The 25,303-nt window shown below is 38.3% G+C and overlaps 1 protein-coding gene across 4 annotated transcripts in view; it reads left to right on the top strand.

Moving 5' to 3' along the window:
- GTDC1 (glycosyltransferase like domain containing 1) overlaps positions 1-25,303 on the top strand; it is a 170,367-nt gene that overhangs the window by 53,346 nt on the left and 91,718 nt on the right. The window lies entirely within an intron of this gene.

Genomic DNA, 25,303 nt, shown 5'->3' with positions numbered 1-25,303 from the left:
CACATGCCCTCCCATGTATCTATTAGCAAGTCTGATTTATCAGTGTCCTGCTCAGGCTGACCCGGAGGATTAAGGGAGCGGTTTTATCTTAATGATGGTCTGGTTCAGTAACATGCCAGCAACTGTGGGTGTCAATTATACATTTATGTAAGTAGCAAATTTCCATTGGCTAGAACCTGGGCTGATAAAAAGAGGCGATATAGGTCAACAAGATAGCTATCAGTGAGAATCAACCCCTCCAGAGCCAAACTGTCTCTAAACCCAGCAGTTTTGCTTGGTCTACCTGATCAGATGAGATGTGGCGAGGTGATTGTCTGGAGCAGTGAGATAGAGCTTTGCTCACAGCATGCAGAACATTGTGTGGGGACTGTGCACCTTCATGGGGAGAGACTGTTCATACACAGGGTTCTTTTAGCACAAGCAGCTGCAGAACGAACTTCAGAAGGACTCTGAGCACACCTGAATGATGTGCCAACGAGTCACGGTTCAGAATTGGGTCTGGTATTTTTTACTGTGAGTGAGTAGGTGCTTCCTAAGGAAGGAATATCATTTTTCAAGAGTAGATTTGTGGTGTAGATGGCTGGATTTGCTCAGTGTTACCTAGCACAATGTTTAAGCCATCTTGGAACACATATTGTGTAAATGTACACCTTTCCTGTGCCGCCTTTTGGCTCCCATTTAAAATAATCTCCCACCTCAAGCCAAACGTTATAATTAATTTTCCCCGTTTTGTCTTGTGCGAGGCATTTAGTGTTGGTTTCCTCTTGCTTTCTTTTTGCAACAGTTTTGTTTTGGAGGAGTGTACATGACAAACTGTTATGTAAATTTGTCTTGTATCACAACCACATCCTCCAACGCATCACAATGTTATCTGTGTTCCTTCAAGGTCAGCAGCCCAAGCTGTCCAGCACTAACTGCATTAAACTAATCAGACATCACTCATAGACATACACTTCATTAGTTTAACTTACAGTTACATTGACCTAAGATAACTTAACTCCAATTTGTCAAGTAACCCACATCTTGGGGAAAGGGGGAGGGAGCGCTGACAAAAAAAAACCAAAAAAAGCAAAATCCCACAAAAAACCCAACAACCCAACAAAAAAACCTCAACCCAGCAGCCTGAAAACTCACTTGAAGTTAATAAACTTGCAATCTGTCATAGACTTATGTGCAAATACAACCTTTACTGACAGCAAATAAATCTGATCTAACCAGTGGAGCATCTTAAGGAGAGGGAAGCATTTTCTTTGCTGGTGCTGTTCGGGTTGGAGCAGAGGGAATCAAACAGTCAAAGTTGACAAAGATGCGATGGTTAAAATAGAATTTGTACCTTGTCCTCGCAGGCAGCATAAAAATTTAGGATCAAGGGCTGATATGGCTGGTGAGAGGAAAACTGATTAGAGGTACCTTCTACTTTGCTTGCACATTTTTAATGTTTGTTTTGTAATTGAATGTTTCGATTATTTTATTAAATTGTAAGTATAAGTGCATCAGATTCAACCTAGTAAGGATGAGTACTCTCCTATTAGAAAACACATTGATTAAAATTAATTTTAATTCTGTTATTTCTAAGCTTTCTAATAACCACTGAAGATCAGCTTCCCAGGTAGCAGTTTGTAAAGACAAAATTTAATTGCTAACTGGCAAAACTGCGTGTTTGGAATTACACATTTAAATATTTCAGCCTTCTTGTGAGGTCGTGGAAAATAGCAAATTTGCATTACTTATAATATTGATATTATTTACAGAAAAAAAACCCTTTCTTTTATAAGTGCTTTCCATAAATGTGACATTTCGTAAATACCTTTGTTTTTATTTGTATGTTTAGTAGTGCAGAAAGGTCACGGATATTTCAAGTGCAAACACTCGTGATAACGGAGCTGCCTTACTAAATCTTTATGTTCAAACAGTCCTTTATTTCAAGATCCAGTGTGTGTGAGAAGTAATACTGATGCTGTTCAGTATGATGTTAGATGTATTTTAGAGAAGTAGTATAGATATGTTTTACAGGACTTAGACTTCTATCCATATAGGCTGATTTCTGGGAGCAGGAAGGTTTGTTAGTTTCAATGTGACACTCAGTGAGTTAAGGAACAGATTTAAAAAGTGCTTTTGAAACAAAGGATGCAGTGCAGAGACGTAGATGTTAAATTCAGACACTCTGCAGTGAGCAGAGAGTTTCTGTGATGAACTTGCTAATTGTTTTATCAGAGAACAGACGTGTCCTCCCTTGAGCACAAACTAAAGCTGAGTTGATAGCGAACAGGGCATTTAATGTTACTTTTGTGAACTGTACGGCCGCTCTCTGGGTGTGCAGGAACACGATGTTCCCAAGAACGTGGAGATCTCCCCAGGATTGTCACGGGGAGAAGGTGTTCTCACCCTCCACGGGGAGCACACAGAGCTGTTACAGAAGATACCGGACACTCCGTGTTTGATCTGCAGCACTGCCTGGATTTATATTAATTCCCTGATGCAAAATCTGTGCTGCATTTCTCCAGAAAAGTTTTGCTTTTTTGTTTTCTTGGCTTTGTTGAGCAATGTGTTAAACCAGCTCATGTTTTCCTTCATCTCCTGAGAGGAGCATGGGAACCCTGAGGAATGGGAAGCCCAAGCATGCAGAATCCCTTCAACTTAGAAGTCCAGAAGGAGGATTTAAAGGTGGATCACTTGCCTAGAGATCTTGGAATGATCACATAGATTGATGTGCAGCAGCCACAGACTGAATTTTAATTCCTCAGAGTCAACAGATGATTTTTCCTTAATTGGAAAGGAGGTGTTTGGATGTTGCATTGGTGCGAGGAGTTTCATTCTTGTAGTGGCAGTTTCCAAATCACAGCATTTGAAGTGCACTGGAAAAGGGAGGAATTACTGTCTGCTTTCTCTAGACAAGGTTTTCAACCATCTGAGAGTTTTGTTAGCAGTTGGTGGGATATTATCTTCATTCCATGGATCTGGAAGGTCCAGCAGAGCCTCCTCAGGCTGCTGGCACTCTGCAGAGCTGCTGTGCTCACTGCTTTGTCTCCCAGCTTCTTCAGACAGCTTCAGCTTCTTGATAAATGTGGGTGTCTGATCTTTAGCCTAAAGTTGTTTTCCATAGCACACAGCGACTATTCTGTACTTCTAGAAAGCATGTAAAAAAAGAATTTTTTTAGCCTTTTTAAAATTCTTAATTCAGGGAAAGTTCTTAAATTTGAAAATGCTGTTGCACAATTTAATGACAAACAAAAATGGTTTTCTTTTTCCTGTAATTACTTTCTTTATTACAGTGAGCAATCTATTAAATTACAGATAGCAAAATACCGGTATGACACATTAGATGAAAGGAGTTTATATTTTAGAAGCTATCCTCTACAGAAAGTAATTCAATCTCCAAAAAGTTAGTAGCATAAGACTGTAAAAAGGAATGACTAAATTCAGTGTAGCTTCCAGTGTGTTTTAATAGCACTGCTATATTATTTTAAATATATATATATATAAATATTATGTATAACATTCAGTATTGCCCCCCAGGTAGCTGTTCATATGAATAAAGATTTTATTTGTAATAGATTCTAGCCCTGAAATACCCCTAGGGTAAATGTTAGCATATATATACCCCTTGATATCTGACAACTATATTTTAAAGACAAATTCTGTGCTTTTTACATTTTACAAAAGAGAAAACAAATTATTGTTTTCAATTAATAGAGCTCTGAAAAAAAACCCAACCTGGAGGTGGTGTTCAGCAAAGGAGAGTATATTTCAACAGTATATAATGTAGATGTGGTTGTTTCTTGATTTTATTTTTTTTTTTAATATTCTATTAAAATCTGCTAGATTTAAGACTGTTTTAGAGCTGATGCTTTTGTTCTATTCTATAAGCAGAAAATGTATTATTATAGAGTGAATTCTTTATTAACGAGTGGGCTGTGTTCCCTAAGTATCTTAAAGAAGCAACCCTTTCAATTCTTTTTCCAGTGAGTAGTTCAATCCTACTGAAAACATAACACTGTGTGAATGTGTGACCATTTGCAAGCTTGAGGATTTAACTGTTTTCTAGATATTTTGTTTTCAGAAACATTCCTGCATGCCCTGGAGAAGGTGTTTGAGGATGTAACTCAAAGAAGGGCAGGGCAGATTTCATTAAATCTGAATACACAGATACCCATTTGTGCTGGACACATTCCTGCCTGTTTACATCTTTCTGTAAAATACTGGAAATGTTTATATAGTCTTTGTAGGAACTGCAGTAATTTGTCCTGCATTAGAGGGTGTCCTAGAATTTGACCCTCATAACGTTCAGGTAAGGAATAGATAAATTGTATGTTTGAACAGTACATTAGTTAAAAGAAGGTAACCAATTACCTACAAATTAAAAGAAAAAGTTTATCTGATACTGTTTGGGATTTTTTGGGCATATTTTACAGTGTTTTCTTCTATATATAGGTGAATAAACATAAGCCTCATTCATAGCATTAACTGCTAAGAGTGTGTATTTTGATATTACTGCTTGAATTCACTGCATTTGAAGATGGGACATGTCTCGTCTCTTTGGAATTACTAAACAATTTTCTGCCCAGAGGTTGTCTTGGTTTCACCCCATGTGTTTGTTACTCTTTAACTGCAGTTTTGTGTGGGGCACAGTGGAATGTGCTCCTGGACAGAAAGGGAATGTTGTCCTAGAGATCCCTTGTGGTTTGATGAGCTGATGTAAAGGCAGGAATCTATAAGGTGACTAAATGTAGTATCCAGTATCCCATAAGGACAGGGTTCAGGTCTCCTAGAAACACATAATCACAGACTGGGTTGGGTTGGAGGTGACCATGTCATTCCATCCCCTTTACCAGGGGCAGGGGCATCTTCCACCAGATCAGATTTCTCCAAGCCCTATCCAAGCTGGCCTTAAGCAGTTTTTTTTATTAAAAATACCACATGGGTGTTAACTCACTGATGGGTACAAATCTCCACATTCTCACCTTGTTGTGGAGGTGCCCAAAGGAAGGTGTGGGAGCCCGTGCTTCACCCTGCTCTCCGCTTTTCCGCTCCCTCGCTGAACAAAGGGTCATTACATCTTTAATTCCATTAGTGCTAAACTTGCTTGTGGTTCTTTTCCCCCGAACAAACCGTTTTGAGTTCACCCAGGTTAGTCCACACGGGCTGGTGCAAACGCACACACGTTTGTCCTGCCCACGCTCCGAGGGAGCTGGCTGGGAGTTCGCTCCGCTCCGGGGGCCAGATGGCCGTCCTAGCACCACGTTGAGCCTAAACCAATAAACCCTACTGAGATACGAGACACAGGCACCGTGTACTGAGCTAAAACAACTTGGTGACTTCTGACCAGAGCTGGCTGGTGTCCAGCCAGCTTTGAGTGTAAGCACAGAGAATATACGTCCATATGGAATGGCACGAGGCTCCGCCACTCAGCACAGATGATGCCCTCCACTGCTGTAGCCCTGGATAATAGAGGGTGTCCCAGCCTGGATAAGGGGTGTGAAATTCTCTCTGCTGAGGGAGAACTTGGAGGCCATCTGATGCTGGAAAAACGTAACATGGGAATGCGTGTGTAAAACTGGGTTTTGTTTGATTTAGGTTAATATCGCTACAAACCTGTTCTGGAAACTTCTCTTGAAAAATGTTTTCAGTCAGAGAGAACTTGTGAAGGGGAGCATATTATCAAATGGATTTGAGAATGATTTTTAATGGAACACTAATATAAATAAAGGTGTGAAAGTTAACAGAAAAAAGCTTTAAATCATAATTGAGTTGTTCTTTTTTTTAATGGCGAAGATAGTGTAAATAAAAGCGAATGATTAAATAATTGGTAAAAAAAATTTAATCTGGTAAAAAGACTTAACCCAGTAAAAAATCAAGTAAAAAATTAGGGCAGGTCTAGAGGCAAAATCATTTCCTATTGAGGATAACAGCACTGCTGTTGTTTCTCTGCTCACAACCAGACTGCGAAAATTTCCTTTTCAATGTGATGGAGAGAGGCTGCCTGAAAAGTTTTTGTGAAGCTGATGAAGGAGGTGGGATGTCCCTTTGAGGGGGATGAATTCTCTTGCTCTGAAGGGCCAGAAACAATGCTCTGGTGCTCAAAAGTCCTTGTACAGCACCATGATTTAAGAACAAATGTTTTTTTATTCTTAGCTCCGGCTACTGAAAAACTTGGAGGGGGTGATCCAATAAGAACAGCAAAAAAATCTTCTAAGAAACAGGACAAAAAAACCTCCCAAGTAAACTACCTGAAATTTATTCAGGCAGACAGCAATGTGATCTTAAACATTCACTTTGCATTAATCAACTTTGCCTCAGATAAAATGCTGGCAGATGGTAGCTATTCATTTTAAAAGTGACAGGTTTTCTTTACGTTTTTGTGTGGAAACCCCCACATGCACTCTTCCCTCCAAAAACTTTACTTGGTTAATTTGTCCAACATGCCTTTTTTTTTTTTTTTTTCCCTTAAATACACTCCCATTACTAGGCAATTTCACAATTTGGATAGTTAAAAGAGGGTTTAGATGAGTTTAAATGCAGGCTCCTTCCTTTGAAGTCAGGGGAAGTGTATATATGGGAGCTGAGTTTTGGCAGAAGTAAGCTGGGAATGATGAAGACGATGCGGGGAGAGGTGCGGGGCCGGGGAGGACGCGGGCTGGGACTGCTGGGTGATCTGTACAAAGTGCTAATGTGAAATGGCAGTTGTCTGTTTGATGTGTAAAAGATTTGCTGAAATTCCAGCAAAATATTCTGATGAGAGAAGGAAAGAACAGTCTGGGTTTTCAAACCCTAGCATGTGTTTTCCTTTATGTTCTCAAATGCCGGGTGAAATCCTTATTTTTCTTTCTAAAATGAATTTTATGTATCACCTGGAGAATTGATATTTACATCGCTGGCAGTAAAATGTAATGAAATTGTGCATTATGATTCAGTATTTCTGCACTTAGTATTTTAATGAGGATTTTATCTGTCCTTTTAAATGGTTGCTGTGTATATATTTTATTTCTAGATTAGTTATGGATTACATTTCTATTTTCAAATAACAAACATATACACTACTATATTATAAAGAATATGATACTTTCCACAATTCATTGTCATTCCAGCCCATAACACTAATTTGATCTTCCAAAGGGAAAGTAAAAAAAGCTTTCGTTTGCATCTAGTAAAGAGAAAAATACTAGGGTTTATTCCCTTTTTTTTTTTTTTTTTTTTTTTGGTGCCGCTTTTTTTTCGTAATCTCAAGTTCTTTGTTTTTTTTTTTATTAAGAAGTAAGTATTACAAATTTTGTCAGATACTTGCTTTGCACATGATTTAGATTTATAGCTTTGTGTTCTGGTGTCATGAATAACTAATTTTCTTAATGAGTATCAACAGCTAGACTGGGTTTTGTGAATTGATGCATAATGAAAAGGAATTTTACGTTGTACAAACTGTTTTTAGCAAAGCAATTTTGGGAGGAGGCTTATGTTAGCACCAATATAAATATTAATACTTTTTTTTTTTTTTTTTTTTTTTTTTTTAAGTAAACTTTAACTTGACCTAAACACACTGAAGTTTGAAAGTCTTGGTTTAGGTAGTTGTGGCATCTCAGTTTCCAGTCTTCAACAGACTGAATCCAGAGGCTTTCCTGACCTGTTTCAGCCCGTGTGCCTCTACCTGAGAGCAGCTTGCATGGGGCTTGGAGCAACCAAGGTTCCCATGGCAGGGGATTTGGAGCTGGATGATCTTTAAGGTCCCTTCCAACCCAAAGCATTCTAGGATTCTTGTGCTACATCTGCTTTTTATGCCCTAACACTGAGGGCTGTTAGCACCTGCTGTGGGTGTCCAGGAGTTTCAGTGTAGATTTTGAAGGTGCTGACCAGGTCTGTGGTCGCTCTAGAAAATATGCCCAAAGGTGTTTTCTGGTTTTATTTTCTTGATTGCTCTGGGATTACAAGACTGGATGTCCCTAAGACGAGGCTGGGGTCCATTGGTTGCTCTCCAGGGGCATCACCTCCTGGTGTAGTGCCATCTGAGGGACTCAGGCCATAATCTTGGAACCCACTCTGGTGTGAGCTGAGGCACGGTGGGTGAGGGTGGTTGTGGGTGGATGGTTGCTTCAGAAATGCCATTCTGTATCAAACAAAAATGTTAGTGTAAACATAAACCACTTAATTTTGTGGATTATTATCTCATTTCTTCCCTAAACACACAACGCATACCTAGGCAGGAGTTTGGTTACAATCTTTGTGCCAAATTGTGCCACAATGGAAAACATTTAATTCAGGATCAACTTCTAACTCCCCATATCAGAGTTTGATCAATTTATTTTGCCCTCTTCTCTTTAATACATCTCAGCTTAAGTATTGGTAGGCTTTGAGTCATTATGATGATGAATTTAACTTCCCTACAAAAAACAATTAGGAATACATACATTGCATCTATTAATTGGAAAATCACTGATGAATACAAAGCAACTGAAAGGCTTTTTTTTGTTCATTGTTCTGTAATGAAGATTTCCACAATTTCCTTATTCCCTTGCCTTTGTCCTTTGTCCCTGTCTTTTCCTCCCTTCCTCCTGCACATTTACTCTGATGGTCGAGTGGACACAGTCATTTTAAAGAATGCTTTCCATTTCAGAGCACTGACTGTTTTTATTGTTTATGTTTATAACCTTTCCTTCTTGTTCATCATTTTTTGTTTCAGCTCTCTTAATTTCCATTTTACTTGTTGCACGCTTGAACTTCTATTTCTGTCTAGTTGCAACTTGAAGAAAGAATGGAGGAAACAGCAGTGGACACAAGATCAAAAGCAAATATGTGCTTTTCTTGTTGCATAATAACAAGAAGAATTCATTACTTTTAACAGTATGTCAAATAATTATATGGAGAAAAATGTATTTAGAGTGGAGCTAATGTTTCTCTCACACCACCTTACCTGATGTAATTACATCAGTCCTTTAAATAGTGATTTACCGGTTTTAAAAATAAAAGGTGTAAATGATTATGGGTAGAACAATAGAAAATTAATTTCAAATTCTATTTTTCTTGCAGTTAAGTGATATTCCTACTGATTTCTGTTAACATGTTTTCTTTAAGTGCTAATATTTTTTAATATTGCATACTCTATGGAAAATTGTATGTATCTAGTTAGAATATGGAAAAGTCTTCATGTATTAAGGTATTATGTAATAACATGAAAAAATTCTGAACACATAACTCTATGTATATTATAGATGGAAAAACTAAAAAAATTGAAGGGGAGTAATTTGAGAACATCTGCAGTTTTTTATTTATGTAAGAGAATATCCCATTTTTAATTAAAGATGGAATTTAAGAATGATAAATGGGACCATTATCTAGTAACAGTTAGTTTGCAGGCATTTTTTTCCAAATGTACTGCAGATTGCTGCAGGTTTGACAGTGCCTTTGGCTTTTGTGTGCAAAATACATTTCCTGCTCGTGACAGAAGAGTTGTAACTCACTAAACATGGAGCAGTTAGCATGCATGGCGACATCTCTATGCTTAAACCCTGAGGAGCTGAATTATTTTAAACTATTTTTAATGCAGAAATTTCCTGGTAGTCAATTTTATTAAAAACCTTACAGTTAAAAATTTTATCTGTCAAATGCATTTTGAGAAATATTGCTAAAGACACTACAACTATGGAAGAAAAGATGAATTTTGGGGGTGATTTTGGCAGGTTTTTGAAGTTGTGGTTTTTTTTTTTTTCCTTTGGTAGTAGAGTGACCATTTTCTTGTGATTCTTTTCTTTTTTTACTTTACCACTTGAATTTCTTCTTTGTTGCCAGCATCATAGACTAAAGCCAGTTCCAATTTATTGTTGCATCCTCAGGTCTTAGCTGTGGGGTGTCAAAGTGGGAGGAACAAACTTGGGTAGGTGCTCTGGGGGGAACTTGAGTTACCATCAGATGTTGGGCACCTTTTTGGTATTTGTGGCTCTCAGTTATCCCAGGAGTAAATATTTGGTGTCCTCATGTTTCTCCGTGGCTTTCACGAATCTTCAAGGTCCTGGCTGGGAGAAGTTCACTTGTGTGGGGTCGCCTGGCCATTGTGGTTACTGATGACTCAAGAGATGTTGTCCAGTCAAAAGGCTTTTTTTGGAAGAGGAGTTGATTACACAGCCCTCATCTTTACCTCCTCCAGACTCTGCTGTGTTACCATCTACTCAAGGTGGAATCTGGTTTGCAGCAGAACTTGCTCTTCTGAGGTTTAGTACCAGCAGAGGATCCTGTGGGCCCAGCCTGGTCTGGAATTGGTTTTCAGTGGTTTCTGTGGCTCTTGAAGCATTCAGGTCTAAAGTGCTGTAAACACAGACCTCAGGTCTTTTCCCCAAAAGCTCCATAGGCAGGAGTGGTAGAGAGGAGCGTCAGAAAAGAGTAATTTGCCACAAAAGAATCTGGAAAACTAGATTTCTAATGTAATTATTGAAAATTGCATCATGAGTTAGAAATAGTAAAACTTACATTTTCTTGCATTTTTTTTCTGACATGGAGCAGAGAACCTTCCGGAGCGTGGTTTTGCATTGAATTAATACTCATTCTGGTGTAAACACATTGGAAAATATTTTTATATAATTTTGCATTTTAGTACAGAAGAAAAATATCAGATTTTAATCATAGAATCATTAAGGTTGGCAAAAACCTCTAAGAGCATCAAGTCCAACTGTTAACCACGCTATGCTATGATGAGTGGAATATAAATTCAGCATTAAAGTAAGCATCTGTACTTGAAAAATCCTAATTTCCAATGCTAACAGCTGCATGGAAGGTCATTGACATTGTGGAGTGCGTGGGGTCTCTGGGGCTCAGCGTGTTTGAAGTCAATATTTATGGTGCCTCTGTACCTCCTGTCATTAGCAGGAGGTTTTCAAGGGACTGTTCTTAGATTATATTTTGCACATGGCTCTTGTTTTCCTAGATACTGATTGGAAAAAAGTGAAGGGTATAATAGTTTTCCTGTCAGCTGATGGGTGATGAGACCAACATGCTGGGGCCATGGGTGGAATCGGGGTGAATGAATTGGTGGCAGGGAGGGAGTTTGAGATGCTTGTGTGCTTCCTGCGTTTTTAAGGAGTATAAAGGATATTTCAGCTGTTGAGATGAAGCTCAGCAGCTGCTCTGCAAACTCCTAATGGAGTAGGGGACTGGATTTTCTTTATCTCCAGAGTTTTCCTCTGGTCACAGATACTGCTGGGGCTCCCCATTTCTCTTAACCCATAGCTTTTAAATGGCATGGCTGATATAGAGGAATAATGAAAATGTTTTTTGTTGGATAAAATGGGATTTGGAGACAATACTGCTGCCTATTAATTGCTAGGTACAGACTAAGGCTCTGAATGATGAAGAGGAAGATACAAAAGCTGTGTGCACCGAGCAAATGCTTTGCTGTGCAGCCAAAGAGCTTTGCAACCACACTCTGGGTTGTTACAGCATCACTATGGTATTTGCCTTCCCATTATCTCTTCAGTTCACTTTTCTGTGGTGTCTGGTCCACGCCTATTTTATTTTGTTTTTAATTTTATTTTTTTAAATAATGTTTTTTTTTATTTTGCCTTCCAGCATGTGGTCGAAAACTGTAACTTCATTGACACTTGCATATAATAGCTTTGATTTTTGTCTTTGAAATCCAGAGGGGTGTTTAGTGTGAGCAGTAGTGTATCCAAGGTAGAATATTTCATGTTTCTGCAGATTGCTAGTATTACATGCCAGAGCAGCCTTCTGACCATGAAGCCCAGCCACGTTTGTTCTATTAGCTGCACTTCAGAAGTATTTGTTTAGTTTTTTCCTCAGATGGATAACCAGTATGGAACATTCTGTCCACAGAAGTCTTATTAAAGAGGTTAGAGCATCCTGCTAATTAGAAAAAAACTAATTAGGCAGATTGTTGAGCCTGTAACCAGAATTTTATATTTTAATGGATTTTGAAATGTGGTGTGCTCCCTTTTCCTATTGTAAAACACACTTTTTTCCTTTTAAATGTCTGGAAACAGTCTTTTTTGAGGAGGTTATGCATTCAGAATAAGAAATTTAATTTTTGAATTTATTAAATAAACTGTAAAAGAATATATACTGTAAAAGTGGTGAAACCATTAATTCATATCAGCCTCTTATTGTGGCAGAAGAAAATGGTTTGGTTACCTTCCTGTTGGTAGTTTTCAAGTTTAACTGCCCCAACAAGGAGTTGAATTGAGTTCATGTGAAGAAACAATATAATTTGTGGCTGTGTTAAAATTAGACTTAGATGGTACCGAACTCAAAAATTACTCTTTGCTACTTCAAGCTAAAATTCATTGACCACTGTTTCACTGAGCCTTGGGAAGTTTGTCATGTTTAAAGCTGGATCCAGTCCATTTTTGAGTGCTCTTGTAGTGCTGTTAGAGACTTTTGGTCTGGAAGCTAAAAAATGAGCTCGTTCTGTGCCGTGGGGTGACCTGGAAGCAAAACCATCAGGGTTGGTTGGGTTTGCATGGTTCACATCTTAATTCCAGGTTTGCAAGGTGCCATGTGGAAAGCAAGGCATGTTTGTGGCTGGGAACAAAACGCTGGATTGGAGAAACATTTAAAATATGTATATTTAAGATGGATTTCTCCCTAACATCTACTTTTGAACTCTCTTTCAACTGTGCCCTGCTACAAACTTTAATTAGTCGTAACCTTTTTTCAGGCTTGTCATTCTGCATTTTGCAAAATGCTCTGGCTTGTGGAGCAGCCGTGTGGCCGGGAGCCGTGGGCAGTGACCTGCAGTCTGTGTCAGGACCATCCTCTGAGATGTAACTCAAGGTACAGATGTTGCAGTTGGTGAGACAAGGTTGGCTGCCATCTGGAAGGTGGCCATCTGCTCCCTCCTGCAGCAGCAGAGCACCACGCTTTTGGGGGCCCCTGCCCCTTCCTGTCACAACCTGAGTCAAGACAATTCAGAATTGCCTCTTTGAAGCCTGATTTGGGAATATTGGCCGGCCAAGTGCTTGGCACTTAGAGAAGTAAGGGGTTAGGAAGGGAGAAACAAATACTTCTAGATAAGATTTAGAAATGAGCTCTATGAAAGGACTTTAGTAAAGCAGTGGAGACTTAAGATATGTAGTTGAGGTGTGGAAATGTAGGAGAAACCACAGAGCAAAGGGAGATGCAGTTTGCTATGCTGATAAAAAACAGGTAGAAATGTCCCATTGGAGCATAGAGCTTGCTATTATTTTTCTAATGCTTCAGGAAATATATGGATTCTCTACCACATGAGAACAGAACTGTGGATACAGGGATTGGAGGATGAAGCAATTAGATCCTTTTAAGGAAAACCTTCCTACTTCCAGACCAAGAAAGCAAAAATATTGGAAGACTTGTATTTGTGGTGTCAGTCCTGCATGGCCAGACCTCCTATATTTGCTGGAGTGTCAGCGCTGGCTTTGGCCAGTCAGATTTGTGTTCAGCATCTGTGCTGACCTGTAGGTTCACAGCCTTCCACGCTCCTGCAGTTCAGTCTTCAGCCTGAAGCCTTGGACTGTTATCAACCAGACAGGTCTAGGTAGTTAGCATGATGTCATGTCTCTTCATTGGTTTATGGAACAGGGCTGAAATTTATGGCCATAAATATTTTAAATTGTTTTTGTTTGGCTTCTTGGGGAGAAGCATTTCCATGGGTGAGAGGTTGTTTTGTGAGAGGCTCCACTGTATGACAGATCATATGGATGGTTTCAGTACATGGGGAGCTTGTACCCCTTCAGTGTCATAGGTTGGAATTGTTAAAGGCACTTAACAGCTTTACAGGTTCTTGTTTAATTACTGGTCATTATTCTGAAGTGGATGACTCATTTAGCCTGCAGTGATGGGAGGTGTTCTGGCCCTCTATATAATTCTACACATACATATTTTTGCTCCTAAGCACCACAAAAATGTCTGTTTTCCTCTTGTATGTCTCATTTCCTGGAGTAATACAAAGAAAATGGATCTGAGAGGGGCTATGGAATGAGAAAGAGGATGTTCAGAACAAATTTGCATCAATCTGGGTGGCTCTTGGTGCGTACCTAAACTCTCCCATTCAGTTCTCACCTGAAAAAGGGTATGTAAAACTGTAATAAATTAGTCATCTATTAGTCCATTCTTCTATATTGGTATTTCAGATTAGAAAACAGGCAGGAGACAATGTGAAATTCAGTGCTTAACAATGGTTTGATGTGGTAAAGTGTTAAAATTAACGTTTAAACCAGTTCTGGATTAGCTGTCATCAGCTTTTCTTCCCTCAGTTAAGGCTGTGTGTCCTTCACTGTGACCTTCTGTGTGTCCTGGTGAAGGCCCATTGCAGAAGCAGGGACTTTGAATTTACCAGTCTGTACCACTTGGTCTTGTTGCGTGGAGATCTAAATAAATTTGCATTGATCTCAATAAATGGGGATGTTTTGAACCTTGACTTTCTAATGCTTCACAGTTGGGTGTTTTTTTTCCCTGCTTTGTCAAGGAGGATGACTGTAGTAAGACCATGAGCTGATTACTCCCTGTATTAGATAATAATTTCTTAATGTGGGAGGGATATTAAGAAGAATAGATGTGAGTGCTCTTGGAAAACTCTTTATGGAATAAGGTTTAAGCACTGCTGTTAATAGGATGCACATTCCCTTTCATGCTGAGTCAGGCAGAGCTTGGCTGTATATTCAGGACAAAAATCAAGGAGGCCGTAGACACACTTGCAAAACACATGGTGACTCTGCTGTCTTTAAAAATTGTCACTATTGCTGTGATTGTCACCTCTGGATTTTAGGTGGGCAGTAGCTGGAGTTTAATTAAAAATTTGCCCTACTTCCATCTAGACCTGTCTCTGAAGTACCTCATTGTTCCCCCACATCATGTGTTTGTCTTATGATGTGCCAGTGGCAAATAATTATGAGTTTGACCTAAAATATAAAAACCCTGCCTGTTTTAAGTGTCCATGTCAGTGGTAGAGGCTGCTGGGTGCAGGGAACAGAGGAAGGATGAGTGGAGGTACAGGAGGGACGTCGACTGTCCTGATGGAGAGGCACTGCATCAGTTACCAACTAATCCTGGCTTTTCTTTGGAGAAGCCTGAATCATCGTTAGAGATGAAATGTCTGTTTTGAATGAAGAGCTGATTTGATGGATGGAGGGGCTTTTTCCCATCAGTGTCATTTTAAAAAGAACCCAAAGGGTTTTGGGAGTGGCTATTCAAGTTTATTGAAGTCGCTTCAGTATGGAAAAAAAAGGGACTTAGGAATTAGAATAGAATAAGATCTTGTGAAAGTATTTTTAGGGATTAATTTTTGTTTGGTTGGGGTATTTTGGTTGTAAAAGCTTTTTCTGGATTATGTAACTGAAGTCAGGAGAAGATACTACAACTCTAGTTTTATTTTATGGGGTGCTTTGAAGGATAATCTGGAGGATGTTTGCGAGGGGAGTGGTAATAGTACGAGCATAGAAATACTGAGTTTCTTTTTAAAATTTTTTCTTAGGATTCTGAATCTTCTTTTAATTGTATAAGCTTTAAAAAACATTCAGGTTGATTTGTAATGGTATATTCTCAATGGTTTGTTTTTCTAATATTGTTTGGTGAACTCTAGAATGGCTCTACTCTCATTCCCAGCAACTCTTCATTGAAACTTTTTCCCCAATTAAGTATTTTTAAGATGCTTTCATTATGAAAGTCCTTGAAGTTAAGATGATGTCTAATTTCTTTTTCTTTTAATTTTCCCCTGTGTTGGCATATGAATGTGGTTTTGCCCTAGTGGCACTTCCCCATTTCAGATTATTTTCTACCTCTGCATATTATGTGATTTCTTGTTCAAGTGAATGACAAGATGATGTATGACACACTTGAGATGGTATTGAGCAGAGTATAGTTGGAAAATTGCAGTGATAATTTTCCTTTTGCATCTCAAACATACATGCCATTGAGGGGAAAAAAAAAAAGTGTAGTAGCAACTCAACAAAAAGCATAAGGGGAAACCTAGAAAAATTACAGAGAAATTTCCATAACAGATACACAAGTAATGCTGCTTTAATAATGATTTCCTGTCATGAACTATTTTTATCATTTGCCAGCTCTCTGACGTGGCATTCTATTTAACATTTTTGAGAGCCATGTTTTAATCAGATTAAGCTCAAGGAAACCGATAGGTATCTGTTTGGCTCATGACTTGTGCTTCTGTTTCTGATTTAGTCACAAGACTATTGTTGCTGGAATCTTTTAAACCCTATTTTGCTTCCACTTGCAGCCGGTGTGTGAGCCCGGAGGTTGAGTGCCAGGGATTTTCATGATATAAACACACAGGGCTTGTTATGGAATTATTTTGTAAATTAAAGAAGACTGGTACAAACTGTGTCTTTTTCCTCATGTGATTAAATGGCTAAAAATAACCATCTATTTTTAGTTTCAGGTGTGGTAATGTTTCTTAGGAACAAACTCAAAGCATTTGCTGGGAGAGGCTGACCATGAGCAGTTCTGCATTCTGATCCACTTAAGGAAAGAAAAAAATCCTTAATAAATGTGAATATTCTGACATCATTTTATTAGCGTGCCACATAATGATGCTTTCCATGCAAGAGATATTGAGAGAATAAAATATAAACACCTATATTTTAAACTTAGATATTTTCATGTTTTTCAGTCATTTTATTAAATGAAAGACAGCAGAAAAGTTTCTAAGCAAATCTCTTATGGTCTCCAATAGTGAGCACATCCTGAAAATTTAGGAAATTAGAAAAAAAGAAAAGGTGCTGCATAACATTTGGAATCATAGTTGTGCTTGGGTATTACTGAATTTAGCACCTCATTTGGTGGTCTCAGCATCTTGGAGCATGGGGGTGGACCAGCAGTCTGGACTTTATAAAACTCTGTCTATCCATGTTTTCCTAATTTCCAGAGGAAAAAAAAAAAAAAAAAATCCATGTATTACATTTCTAATGACCTCTTTTGTCTGTTGCAAATGCAGAGAGATTGTATTCAACAGCTTGGTTTGTGTGGTGTCTTCCTGCAGTGTATTATTTATTTGGTTGGCGTGTTCGAAAACTGCGAGCGTAAGAATTAATAAAGGTTATTAGTTACTTTCCATAATAAAATTAGCTGACCTTTAAGAGCATTATACAGGGGCTGTCTAAGTGGAAAAATGACAGAGTGCATTTTTATTCTGGTAGCCATTTCGATTGCTAAATCTTACAGTCACAATATAGAAACTACGCGTGGTGATTAAATGTGGCTCTTGACTGTATATTTGCAGACAACAATGAAATAAGTGGAATTTTTGTGTTCAAGACAGAATTTAACCCCTTGGTTACGGTTTCGCCCACATCTTATATTTTGTTCCGTTTGAACAACACAGAAAGAAAAAAAAAAAAACCAACCAAAAATAAAGAAAATGCAACTTAATTTTCTAAAATTGAGTGTCCTTCGGAAGCGGCAGCGCCGGGAGTTCGCTGTGGTTTTTCTGGAGCGTGATGATGTGCAGATTCCTGGAGCAGCCTGACTTGGGTCTCTGTCAGGCTACACTCTGTAGCTGGGCACATACAGCTCACTCAGTCAGCCTGATAGTCTTTAGTCATCTCAATTTATCTACCAGTTTAAAGGGAGACTTGCCATGCAATCGCGTATTGGAATGTGAAGTGCGCATGCCCACCTGTATTTTTAGGTTGGGGACAGGATGCACCTCATTTCCAAAGTAGCTGTTACAGCAGATTTCCTTAATTTTATTTTCTTTGTACCGAATAATGATGTTTTTCTCTGTGCCGTTATCTAGAAGAGATTTTTATAAAGGCTTTAATTTTTATTGTTATTTTTGAAACATTGATAATCGATATCATGATGATAGTATGGCTTGGATTTCAGGTGAACTGCAGATTTGCTTGTGCTGCTGCATTGTACTTTTCAATTTTTGACTAGGTCTTATAACATTTGTTGAAATCCTTACAAGATATTCATCTATTTGTAGCATCATATAGGTCTGGCTCCCCATCTGTCTCTGTTTTTCATGACAACGAGGCTCTGGTACATTTTTTTAAAAATTTTAGTTCTTATTCATTGAAGCCCACTGTAATGCTGTTTCTATCTTAGCTGTTTGTCCAATAGGTTTTATTGATCATTTGGGATAAAATAAAACATTTATTCATAGGGACAAGTATTTACCAGCTATCAGTGAATTCAGTTTAATTAAGTTATTTTTTCTACCTTATGAAACAGAATGTAGTCAGAATCCATTTACGTGCTGTTAAATAAATAAATAAATTACTAACTTAATGTAGTGCCAAAAGCTAAGAAATACTGGGGAAGAAAAGTTCTTAACTGAATTATTTTCTGCTGGGCCATATTTATTAAGGGTGTCATAGAGCTTTTATATTTCAAAAGTAGGTGTATGAATCTAAGGTTCAGATTCCCTCCAAATAAATCCTTATTTAACAGGATATCCCTGAGACTTCCCCCCCCCCCCCCCCCCCTTTTTGTTGGTTTTTTTTTTTTTTTTTTCCTTTTTCACTATTGGCAAGGCTGACTGAAACAGTCTCATCTGGTTTAACTAAAAAATCTTTGCATTACTTGGCGGTGGTTTCTTTTGTACGTGGTGCTTAGAGCTCCTTGAAGCTGGAGCGCACAGGAAATGCAAATCATGCAAATCATCCTCGCGCTGACGATGTACAGTGGCGTGATTGAGCAGCAGTACGTATGGCTCGTGGGCTGACCACATGAAAGGGCTCATTTAAAGACCAGATGAGCCCAAGCTGGCTTAAGTTAGACTATGTGTGAGCTTCAAAGCTTATAGAATAGCATCCTTTTTAAAAATAAATTTATTTTATTAATAACACCTGCGCCAAGTTCTTAAACAGTGAGAACATGTATAGATGAACGTTACATTGAGTAACAGGCCATGCTTGAATCAGAAGGGCAATATTGTTGGTGGTTTTCTTTTATTTTTTGGTGGAAATTCAGGTATGCATTCATATGGGGGGAAGGTGACTGCAGTCTGCACTGCAAAAAAAGTCCAGTTTGTGTTTGGTGTACATAGAACCCAACTCTTTTCTGCCTTTCAGGTAAAAATGAAAATAAATGGAAGATAAAAGGGAGTTTTTTCTGTGCAGCAGGGTTAAGAACAGGCTTTCTGTAAGTGCTTTTGAGTGCTGAGAAGAGGGAGGTTGATTGCTGGCTGCTTCGAATTTCTTGGTAACTGAGGAAAAAAATCCTGCATATTACTTTTCATACTTCTGAACAGCTTTTTCAGTAGTTTCAGGAGTTTATCCTTCCAATAAAGCTGAGCCCTTGTGCTGTGGATTCTGGACCTTGAAGATGGTTGGGAGAGCAGCTGTGGTGGGACCATTGGGCTTCATCAGCAACCCTTGAGATGGATCTATAGACGCAACCTGAGTAAAGTCACAGGGTAAAAATACTGGTAGAATAATAAACATTTTTTCATATTAATGTGGCAACAAAAAGAGTGGCTGGATAGGTAACAGTGTCCTTAAAAATATTCTTACCTTTGGTAGTACCAGCATGGGTGGCTCTCTTTCTTGTAGTGAGAGTCTTATTTCTTACAAGTCTTCTTTGTTTTATATTCGCTTTCCTTTGGATGTTTTTAAAAGTTGAGATTCATTCAAATAATGTAACATGACACAAAGCTGGAAAATGTCAATCTTGGACTGTTTCTGTGTCATCTTGTTTAATTTTTACTTGAAACAGTAGCCCTGAGGAGGTCTGCGGTGGGACTGGGCAGGACACTGCACTCCATCACCCTGACGGATGTAATTCTGGCTTGATTTTTTTTCACCAGTTCCTTGCTCCTTCATTTTGTTCTTTCTGCTAATACACAGGAACAAGAGAGAAGGAAAAAATGATTTTTTTTAAATATTTTATCTACCAGATTGCTTCTTTCTCATCAAGTCAATCCACAGATCCTGGAACAGGAGAGGGGGACATTTCCCACATTTTATTTTTCTGTCCCCCCCATTCTTTTAAACATTAATTTTATTCTGCTCTTTTATGTCATATATGAAGCCAAGGGGAACATTTCACCCCTTCCATGTACCTGCAGGCTGGGGCAGCTCCCACTGTGCTGAGCACATACGAGTGGGGCTCATAGGGCTCAGTGGGGAGTGTTGGGTTCAGTCAGGGCTGAAATGTTGAAGTTCCTTCCTTCTGTATGGTTTGTTCATATATTTGTTTATTTAAAAGGAAAAAAACAAGGTGGTTAAAGGGATGGCATCCCAAAACCATCAAGGAAAGGAATATTCAGAATAAATACTGTTTTTCTAAACCTGTGATCCTTTACAGGGAAAATTTGTGAGACTTCTGGGCAGGTGTTTATACATCCAGCACAAAGTTTGTGTTTTAATAGAAGAAGCAATTTAAATCAAAGATAATATTAAAATATCTTTTATACTATGTGTAAGAAATACCAAGATGCAGGAGCTAACAGACAAAGCAGAAAAGAAATGTTACTACTTGTATCTATAATAATTTAATATAATTTAATATCCATTTCAATGTTTGACAGGCAGTAAAGATTACTTAAATATTTGTACCTAAGAGCACAGGGCTGTATAAAGATCTTTGAATTTTCAAGTTAATTTGTTTCTTCCAGGAATATAAAGAGATATATACAGAAAATTAATCCCATATGATTGTGCAGCTACCATTGCTCCAGAACTTTTTGGAAATACTTTCCAAAGAACATCTCCAGTCATCTTGACAAACAGCTTGAGTCAAGTTTCCTTTTCAGGAGATCCTGAAAGGTTTTATGTGTAGTTCAAAGGCATTGCTGAAAAAATGGTGTTATTTGGAGACCTTGACCAAAAACTACTTTACTTTGCTCAGCCTTTGCAGATATGAAAGCTCCTTGCCCAGCCATCTTGAACAGATTTTTAGGTTTCTGCCATGGAGAGATGCAGAGTCTTTTTTCAATAACAAATTAGCTCTTGTCAACAGTTTTCCTGGCCACAGTTTAAATAGCTCAATTCAGAATGTTTCATAGATTTTTGGTGGTTTTTGCTAGAAAATATGTACGTATATAATATTTTTGTGTTGTGTATTTGCATGTGCATGCACGCAGACATCTGTGCACGTACATCTCTCTGGGAGTGAAGATACATGATCTCAAAATGCTGAATCACTCTGTGCGCTCTCACAAAGATAATATTTTGGGAAACCAGTCAGGTACTGTGGTGAGCAGGGTCCATAAGATACATAAACTCTTACATGATCTTACATGAACTGATTAAATCACTAGACCATGACATTCACTTATCTTCAGCTCTGGCTTGGGCTCCTGACTTCTCACTGTTGCCCTGGTTTGCTTGGTGGCCCTTGATAAACGAGCCTTGGCCTCAGTTTCTTAATCTTAAAGATTAGAAAGCATCTGGTGTGGTGTTCTGACTTTTTAACATATGATTTCAACCCTAGAGGCAGGTATTTCTCTTTAATTTTCCTGGGGAATAATGGGAATTTAGCCCTGGACACTTTATTTAATGATAAAAAGAATTCTGAATTTATAGTTGCATATGAGATATGTTGGGAAAGCATGATTTGTGAAATATATGGAAGCCTAGAAGTATTTTTATCAAGCTATTATTTTATTACTGGATTTTTGCATGTGGGGAAATACCAGCATCTTGCAGTGTTGAGGTATGGGTTGCTCACTCAAGGGTCAGATATGTGTTGTGTAAGTTGACCAAACATCACTGTAAATGTCTAATGTCATTGTTTACCCTGCAAAACTCTCAGCCAGAAGCTAGATAAGAAAAATGGGCAAAAGCTTAATTTCCATGGTTGTTAAATTCTCTCATGAGTTTGACGTATTCCCTTTTTCTTTGAATTCTCTACTGTTTGTGTCAGCTCTTGCATCGGTCCCTTATATACCATGTCAGGAGCTCCAAGCTGAAGAGCTGAGACCCTTTATTTCTCTTTCTTTCCCTGGTTGCATTATAAATAAAAACCCAGTTTTGATAACATGTGAAATAAAATGGTAGGACATCAGTATAGATTATCCTTAAAATCATGTTATGGAAATGGAAATAAAGCAGCTTATAGTATATGCCAGGCATTGATGCAAGTGATATTAAATAAATATATGACTGAAGGGTTCCATTCATTCCAAATGCTCCCCTTTGTGATCTTTAGCCATGTCTGTAGAGAAACCTTTCTTAAAGCACTTAAAGCTTAATTCAGAACAGACAAAACAATTATCTTTTGAAAGTCTGATGAAATATGTTTGGCAGCTTTTGAATTTAGGCAAGTGTTTGTCTCACTTCTTTGAAATCTCACTTCAGTCGGTTGCTCAGCCATTTCGGTGCAATCCTTCAAATCTGGTAGCGAGTGTGGGCTTTGCTGAGTTACAGGAATGTTCTAATCAGAAAGTGGAGGGGCTCAAAATAGTGTGCAGTACACAAAACTTGACATTTTCCTTATTGATGTGCTTTTGGATATCAGTCTACCTGCTGTCCCTGTGTTTTTGATGAAGTGTTGGTTGATAAATCACTGTAGGAAGAAGCTTGTCCCTCCAAAGACAGGTCTGGAGACCCTTAAGCATTAAATTATTTTAATTTCTTGGGGAACAGATGTGTCACTTTATCTTCTCAGAGTATAAATGATGAAGGTTTATGCAGCAATGTGTAACTGTTTCTCATAGGAAGAGATGGCAGAAGACAGACACTGCACAATGTAGCTTTATAGTTGAACTATGTCATGAACATGGAGCAGAAATATTTAAATTGTGGATCAGATTACCACTTTGCTGAGCACATGGAATAGTTTGCTTAGCTTTTATTACAGCAGGAAAGTTGCCACTATACTGGAGCAACAACTATTCTAGAAGTGTGAAGGACATTTGGGAGAAATACATATTTCCCCTTCATTTTTTTGGTAATATTTGATAAAAATACTTTTTTTTTTTTTAATACATGTATACAGAGGACTTTGTGAATTCACTTTGTGAATATATATTAAAAATCACTAAGTTATTCCTAATGTTCTGTAGTGCTGCCTGCTCCTGACAAACATCTGATACGGATCATATGCCTCTAAAAAGAGAAGTTCCTCGAGCAAAATATCCTCATGAAAACAGGTTGGAGACACTCACATTCTCTCGCTCGCTCTCACTCGCATGTTACATTTTGGCACGTTGTAGGAGCAGGTAGCATATCTACTACCTGCTGTTGAAAGTGTTGAAGATACTGAATTATTTATTCCATCTTCTGCACTATCCAAACTCGTTTTGGGTAGTTTGACACATCTCGGTCTTCCATATGGATACTTCATGGTGACAGAGTTGCCAGCTGCTCAGGTTTTATGACAGTCTGAATTTTTTCGAGGACTGTATTAGTTTTCTGGGAAGAATCCTGCTTTTCCTGAGGGTTCCCATTCTTAGACCAGTATAGTTATGCCTTGGGTTGATGCTCTGGAGTGGGAGTTTTTTTAGGAAAATTAGCTGAGAGAGTCCATAAAAATAATTTTTAAAGGATTTGTTGTTCGTAGATCGTGTGAGATTAAATCAGAGCTGTGGGATATTAGAAAAATGTGAAAGCCATTTGCTAAGAAAGTTAAGTTTCTTTTAGTCACAGTCTTCAAATTCCTAAAAAAAAAAAAAAAAAGTGTTTAGATATCAAGGTGCATTAAGCAACATAAAAACCAGTCTGGAATACTTTGGAAAACAGGATTTTCAGGGCACTTGAAATGTAACAGTCAGCAAAGCTTCCCTATGGCAGGGGGTTGGAACTTGATGGTATTTAAAGTCCCTTCCAACCCAAACTATTCTGAGATTCCATGATTTTCTCTGCAATTGTGCGAAGTGAGCGGGTCTTCTGTGGTTTTAAAATACAAAATGTGTAAACCTGAAAATTGGGGGAAGATTTGAGTTTTTACTTTGCCAAAACTTACTAGAATAGTGGAAAACGAGTTCCACTCATTTATTGTTCTACTTCACGCGAGCATCTCTCGATACAAACCTTTTCTAAGGAAAGCCCTGAGTGTTGTGGTGGGTCTGTGCTGGGCTGGGTTTGATTCCCTTTCTGTGGGATAAATCAGCCTTGCTTGCAGTGGGATCCATACATCCATGATGTTGACTGCTTGCTGTGTGCCATCCTGGATCCAGCCTGACACCAGGAGATGAGAAGTAAGGATGCTCAAGGCTTGCTGTTCAGATTAAGAACAGTCAGTTACGTGTAGCCCTAGGACTTCTCCGTGCTGCTACAGCCCCTTGGCCATATTGCCTTGTTCATGCCAGGAATTTGACATATTTGGCTTCTCTCCAGAGTTGGACAGATAAGATACCAAATTAAATTAATTTGCAGCCTTACAACCAATAAATAATGCTGCTTAAATGTTACCTAATTGAGTAGAACATCAGTTTTGCAAGCATTTTTATTTTAGAATGTCATTTCATTATACATCACTGCATCCTCTATATTTACCTGTGGTGATTTTTTTGCCTTCAGTCACTATATTCTCTATTTATCTTGCTTCCTACTTTTTCTTTGCTCCATCACAGCACCTATTTGAGCAGAGTTAGTCCGTCCATCTTATATAAACCACCCAGCAACAGCTACTTTTCACCAGCGGGTTATTCTGATTTGCTTATTCTCTGCTCTAACAAAATTCCTTTGCTTCACTGTTTGTTGCTGATGGAATTTGAGCAAGGAGGACGATGTGGACTCATGGTTTCTCCTTCCCCCCATCACCACAGCTCTGACTGCTTGGTCCTGACCTCTCCCTTCGTGGGAACAGAGAGGCCGATATAGCCCATGGTGAACAATCTGGCCACTAAAGTAAAAATGTGCATCTGTCAGTAATTAATTGAAGCCAAATTTAATTACAAATCAGGGAAAAAAATAGTACCACACACACTTAATAAAATTCAAGAAGCTTCAGTGTCGTTGCCTGAAAAGCAAAGCAGTTCAAACAGAATACACCCCCCCTCAAAAGTCTGCTCTCTGAGAGTCTCTTTCAAGCTTACTTCTTGATGTTACTTAGAGAAGTAATTTTGAGTCACAGTTTTCACATAGCTTTTGATATATTTTTGAGTTAAAGGTAATAAAAAATAGCGGAAAAGTGTTTAAGAGTGGTTCTTAATTGTGTGGGCTAAGGATCTGGCCTGAAATTTTGTTTGAGATTTGATTCTGGTACATAAATGCTCTGATCACCTGGTTGAAATAAAGAATCAGAGGGGTAAGGAGAAATTGTGAGAGAACCCAAATGATTTGCAAATTAAAAAATGCATTTATATGACTTTTTAAATTTTTGAAAATGTGTGTTTTAAAATAAAAATATATAAAAAGAAGAGATTGTCAGTATGAGTTGAAACCAAGCTTTTCCTTCCTGCTTTATTTTAGCATACAAGGCAACTCCC

This window comes from Vidua macroura, chromosome 7 (genome assembly GCF_024509145.1).
Source record: "Vidua macroura isolate BioBank_ID:100142 chromosome 7, ASM2450914v1, whole genome shotgun sequence".
Taxonomy (NCBI): Eukaryota; Metazoa; Chordata; class Aves; order Passeriformes; family Viduidae; genus Vidua; species Vidua macroura.
The sequence above is the reverse complement of the archived record's forward strand: the minus strand, read 5'-3'. Positions and strand labels throughout refer to the sequence as shown.